Source organism: Moschus berezovskii, chromosome 15 (genome assembly GCF_049115385.1).
Source record: "Moschus berezovskii isolate FMDL1 chromosome 15, NW_MosBer_1.0, whole genome shotgun sequence".
NCBI classification, from domain to species: domain Eukaryota; kingdom Metazoa; phylum Chordata; class Mammalia; order Artiodactyla; family Moschidae; genus Moschus; species Moschus berezovskii.
The window spans coordinates 67485888-67492398 of NC_142474.1; the positions used below are offsets into that span (position 1 = coordinate 67485888).

Consider the following 6511-nt stretch of genomic DNA (forward strand, 5'->3'; position numbering starts at 1 on the left):
TGTCAGCCTCTGTGAAGGAACGCATAGTCGAGTGCAATGGAGGAGTGGCTGAAGAGGATGAGGTGGAGGTCATCCTCGAACAGGAGCCCGCTGCTGATCAGGAAGTGCCAAGGGAGGCTGTCTTGCCCGAGCAGTCCCCGGGAGAATTTGACTTTAATGAGTTCTTTAACCTTGATAAGGTGCCATGCTTGGCTTCTTGAACCCTTGAAAGCCATTTGATGTCCCCTGCTGAGATTCCAGGCCAGCCTGTCCCTAAGAACATCTTGCAGGAACTTCTGGGCCCACCTGTTCAGAGACCTGCTTCTTCCAATCTCCTGAGTGGCCTTATGGGGAGCCTGGAGCCCACGACTCCATTGCTGGGCCAGAGAGCACCCTCTCCTCCATTGTCACAGGTGTTTCAGACGAGAGCAGCCTCAGCAGACTACCTTCGTCCCAGAATACCATCGCCAATTGGTTTCACGTCAGGACCACAGCAGCTCCTCGGAGATCCATTCCAAGGCATGCACAAGCCCATGAGCCCAGTCACAGCGCAGATGAGCCAGCTAGAATTGCAACAGGCAGCTTTGGAGGGGCTGGCCGTGCCACAAGACCTCGCAGTGCAGGCAGCAAACTTCTACCAGCCTGGTTTTGGCAAACCGCAGGTGGACAGAACCAGAGATGGATTCAGAAACAGGCAACAGCGAGTGACCAAGTCACCAGCACCAGTGCACCGAGGGAATTCCTCTTCCCCTGCCCCAGCCACCTCCATCACAAGCATGCTTTCTCCTTCCTTCACTCCTACCTCAGTGATTCGTAAGATGTATGAGAGCAAAGAGAAAAGCAAGGAGGAGCCGGCCTCTGGAAAAGCAGCTCTTGGTGACAGTAAAGAGGACACTCAGAAGCCCAGCGAAGAGAACCTCCTGTCATCCAGCTCCGTGCCCACTGCTGATCGGGACTCTTCTCCCACCACAAATCCCAAATTGTCAACCCTGCAGCAATTTTCCTGTTCCACCCCACTGTCCCAGACCAACCGTTACACTGAAGAACAAGATTATCGACCTAAAGCACCGGGGAGGAAGACATCCACCCTGGCATCCCCAGTTCCAGGAACACCGTTTCTCCCCACCGTCCACCAAGTTCCCCTGGTCCCCCACGTCCCCTTCGTTTGGCCTGCTCACCAGCTTCACCCGGGGTTGGTCCAAAGGATGCTGGCCCAGGGAGTACATCCACAGCATCTTCCAAGTTTGCTCCAAGCTGGTGTGCTTCCCCCTGGGATGGGCCTGACTCATTTACAGGGACTATCTGGCCCAATCCTGAGTCAACCCTTTTACCCTTTACCTGCCACTAGTCACCCTCTCCTAAACCCTCGTCCTGGGACACCTCTGCATCTGGCAATGATGCAGCAGCAGCTACAGCGCTCAGTTCTCCATCCTCCAGACTCTGGTTCCCAGGCAGCTGCTGTCAGTGTTCAGACGACTCCTCAGAACATGCCCAGCCGCTCAGGCCTGCCCCATGTGCACTCCCAGCTCGAGCACCGCCCCAGCCAGAGGAGCAGCTCCCCTGTGGGCCTCGCCAAGTGGTTTGGCTCAGACGTGCTACAGCAGCCCCTGCCCTCCATGCCCACCAAAGTCATCAGTGTAGATAAACTGGAGTACCGACAGTGAGCAGGGCAGGCAGGCTCACTCGTTCACCAAAGCCTGGACCTGTGGCGGCACCCTGTTAAGGACTCTGCTTCCTCATCTCACGTTGGTTTACGGCTTTTACTTTGTAGCACTCCTGTGTGAAGCTGTTTAGGGGCACCCAGGCATTTGGTGTGGTCTGCGTCATGACGGAAGGAACTTAACCAGTCAGTGGAGGCTACATGGTTTGAATACAGGATGCAGTATTGTCAGTCTTAGAAATTCTTTTTTTGTAAGATATGTGAATGAAGTGTTGGTGTCTTCACCAAGAGGTGGCACCTTAAGGGTTCTGAGGAAATAAATGTATAGACCCTTATGTACAGACCTGTGTATAAACAACTTTTGTACATACATATAGTATAGCTTTTTTGAAATTATACAGCTGAGCATAAAAGTAGCTGGTATTAGTTAAGCCTGTGTCAACATTTTGGATTTTTTTTTCACTTGTACAGTTGGGGTTTTTGATTAAAGTTGCATATGCCAAGTGTGTGAATGAAAAAAAAAACAAAACTAAGTCATTGTACTCATTTCCTATTGGTGCTGTAAAAAAAAATTACAACAAATTTAGTGACTTAAAACAACACTATTTTGTCATCTTACAGCTCTGGAGATCAGAGGTCTTGCTTGTTTCAAATTAAGATCACAGTAGGCTTTTTTCCTTCCAGAGGCACTAGAGGAGAATGGATTACCTTGCCTTTTCCAGCTCCGGGGGGCTACCTGCATCCCTAGGCTATGGCTGCTTCTTCCATCTTCAAGTCAGCAGCACAGCATCCTCAAAGCTCTCTCTGGCTCTGCTTCTGTCATCACAACCCCTTCTCTCTGACTCTGACCATCAACCTGCCTCCTATAAGGACCCTGTCACTACATATATCCCACATAGATAATCCAAGATAATCTTCTCCTTTCAAGATTCTTGCCTTGATAAGATAGGCAAAGTCCCTTTTGCCATGCTTAGGTGGTAATAAAATATTTTACCTGAATAATACACTCACAGTTTTCAGGGATTAGAACATGGACATCTTTGGGGGGGCCATTAACGAACCTACTAAAGCCACCATTAAAATTAACACACTGCTCATGAAAAGATACTATTAAGAAAGTGAAAAGAAAAAAAAAATAAAAAAATAAAAAAAAAAGAAAGTGAAAAGATAAGCTACAACACATACATTTGACAGAGGACTTATATTTGGACTATATTAAAACAAAACAAGAAAACTCCTCCAAGTCAATGAAGGAAAAAAAAAGAAATGGATAAAAGAGGACAACTGGAAAAAGAAAAAGACAACTGCATTCCAATAAATATGTGAAAAGGCACTCAACTCAATATTTACCAAGGAAATGCCGCTTAAAACCATAATAAGAAAAACCACCAGAATGTAGTGTAAAATTTAAAAGACTGTACTACACACCCATTCAGTTCAGTTCAGTCGCTCAGTCGTGTCTGTTTGCGACCCCATGAATCACAGCACGCCAGGCCTCCCTGTCCATCACCAACTCTCGGAGTTCACTCAAACTCATGTCCATCGAGTCGGTGATGCCATCCAGCCACCTCATTCTCTGTTGTCCCCTTTTCCTCCCACCCCCAATCCCTCCCAGCATCAGCCTCTTTTCCAGTGAGTCAACTCGTCGCATGAGGTGGCCAAAGTATTGGAGTTTCAGCTTTAGCATCAGTCCTTCCAATGAACACCCAGGATTGATCTCCTTTAGAATGGACTGGTTGGATCTCCTTGTAGTCCAAGGGACTCTCAAGAGTCTTCTCCATCACTTCTAGGTTTTTATTCAAGAAAAATCAGTATATATATGTATTCACAAAAGGATGTACAAAAAATGCTCAAAGCAACTTTATTCATAATGCCAAAAAATGGAAACCACACAAAAGCCTATAAATAAGAGAAAGGAGAAATAAATGGTGGTATATTCATATAATGAATACATGCAGCAGTGAAAGGACCAAACTACTGATAAATGCAGGAACATGGATGCCTGAATCACTAGATGTACTCTCAGAGATGAAAGATGTTTTATCAAGTGAAATTAATCAGACATAAAGAGTACATTGTGGTGGGACTTCCCTGGTGGTTCAGTGGTTAAGACTTCATGCTTCCAAGGCAGGGGGCATGGGTTTGATTTCGGGTTGGGGACCTAAGATCTCCCATGCCCCACAGTGCTGCCAAAAAAAAAAAAAGAGTACCTTGGGTATGATTTCATTTCTATGAAGTTCAAAAACAGGCTAAATTCATGGATGATGACAAAATTCAGAATTGTAGTTAGTTATTATAAGGGATGGGCTGGAAAGGAACATGAAGAAATCTTCTGGGTCACCAGGAATATTCTACATCTATTCACCATCTGGTTGGAGGTTACAGGGGTGCATATGGAAATAAAAATCATCAAACTATACTCTTGATTTAATTAATTATTTTTGGTTGCACCAAGGCTTCATTACTGCCCAGGCTTTTCTCTAGTTCCAGTGAGCAGGGACTACTCTCCAGTTGCGCTGTGCAGGCTTCTCACTGTGCTGACTTCTCTTGTTGCAGAGCAAAGGCTCCAGGGCACATGGGATCAGGAGTTGTGGCTCCTGGGCTCTAGGACTCTAGGCTCAATAGTTGTGGCACACAGGCTTAGTTGCTGAGCACCATGTGGGATCTTCCCAAATCAGGGATTGAACCCATGTCTCTTGCATTGGCAGGCAAACCCAGTACCACGGAGACACCAGGAAAGCTCAAACTTACTCTTAAAAGTAGTGTGCTTTGCACAATTTACTGTATGCATATTATATTTTGGACTTCCCTGGTGGCTCAGATGGTAAAGAATCTGCCTGCAACACAGGAGACCTGGGTTCAATCCCTGGGTTGGGAAGATCCCCTGGAGGAGGGCATGGCAACCCATTCCAGTATTCTTGCCTGGATAATCCCCATAGAGAGAGGAGGCTGGTGGGCTACAGTCCATGGGGTTGAGTGACTAAGCACTAAGCATCTTATATTTTATTTTAAAAGTGGATAGAGAAAAATAATTTTTAAAAAATCTCACATGGGACTTCCCTGGTGGTCCTGTGGCTAAGACTCCATGCTCCCAATGCAGGAGGCCTGTATTCCATCCCTGGTCATGGAACTAGATTTCACATGCTGAAACTAAGAGTTTGCATGTTGCAACAAAGATCTAAGAGCCCATGTGCCACAACTAAGACCCAGTGCAGCCAAATAAAGAAATATTTTAAAAAATTATGCACTGAGAATCACACCTGAGTCCTAGCAACCAGCCTTCGAGGCAACAAATGTTATCCATTTTTATATACCTTGTAGATCTTCTATGCACATAAAAACAATTTTTTTGTTACCTAAATTGTACATGGTGTTCTGTCTTCCTGCTTTTTTGTTCATTTAACCATATCATGAAGATCTTTCTATATCATACATTAAAACTGTCCCATCGTAATCTATGGTATTTCACTGAATGGATGGGCCATAATTATTCACTCAGTTCCACGTGGAAGGACATTTAAAGTGTCTTCAAACTTTATCACCACAACCCTGTAGTGAATACTTTTTATTTTACATAAGGAAATCTTGCCCTATATATTATTAAAAGATATTTAGATGCTACTGTAATTCAAATGACTTGGCAATGGCACATGAAGGGACAAAAAGAATAGAAGTCCAGAAAGAAGCCCTCAAATATAATGAAACTTTGTATTTGCTTGTTGGTTGCTCTGTTTGCTTATGTGTGCACATGGGTGCATGCTCAGTCATCTCCAACTCTTTCTGTGACTAAGCATGCACCCTACAGTCTCACCAGACTGCTCTGTCCACAGGATTATCTTGGCAAGAAGACTGGAGTGGGTTGCCATTTCCTCCTCCAGGGGATCCATTTACTCATCTAAAACACACTGGCCTATTATGGAGAGAAAAACAGCCCAAGCTTTTAGTTCTGATTAATCCTGGATGAAAACAGTTTACTGAATTTGGCTTTGCTGAAATAAATACAAAGGCTTGAATTAAAAAAAAAAAAAGTTTTGCATTGCAAAATTCATTTCTGTGAAGTAGGATTTCTCCATTTTTCCACTGTTTTCAGAATTTCCAAGGGTGTATAACTTATAAAGTTGAGTTTTTATTGTGACAAAATATGTAAGTAACACAAAATTTACCAGTTTAAGTATACAGTTTAGTACTGTTAAGTATATTCACAATGCTAATGTACAACCATCACCTTCGTGCATCTCCAGAACTATTTCATCCTTCCAAAGTGAAATTTTGTTCCCATTAAATAAAGCTCCCCATTCACCTCTCCACCCAGCCCCAGGCAACCAACAGTCTACCTTCGATCTAAACGAATTTGACTGTTGTACCTCATGGATGTATAATATTTTTCCTTCTGTGACTGCCTATTTTCATTTACCACAACATATTCAATGTTTATCCATGTAGCATGCATCAGAATTTCCTTTATTTATCATATTCCACTGTATGTATATTCCACATATTATTTGTCCACTTATCTGTTCATGGACACTTGGATTCACCTTTCAGTTATTGTCACTAGTTTTGTTATAAACATGATTGAATAAATACATGTCTGAGTTTCTGCTTTTGATACTTTTGAACAGATGCCCAGAAGTGAAATGCTAGGTCATGTGATAATTCTAATATATATGTGTGTTCTAATATAAAGAGAGAGAGAGAGAGATTTGGTCTCAATTTGTGGGCTTCCCAGATGGCTCAGTGGGTAAAGGATCTACCTACAAGGCAGAAGACACAGGAGATGCTGGTTTGATCCCTGGGGTCGGGAAGATCTCCTGGAGGAGGAAATGGAAACCCACTCCAGGATTCTTGCCTGAAAAATCCTGTGGACAGAGG

General features: G+C 44.0%; 1 pseudogene; it reads left to right on the forward strand.

The window, feature by feature from the left end:
• The first annotated feature begins 204 nt into the window (after window positions 1–204).
• Window positions 205–1643, forward strand: LOC129554582 (eukaryotic translation initiation factor 4E transporter pseudogene; annotated as a pseudogene).
• The last annotated feature ends 4868 nt before the right edge of the window (window positions 1644–6511 follow it).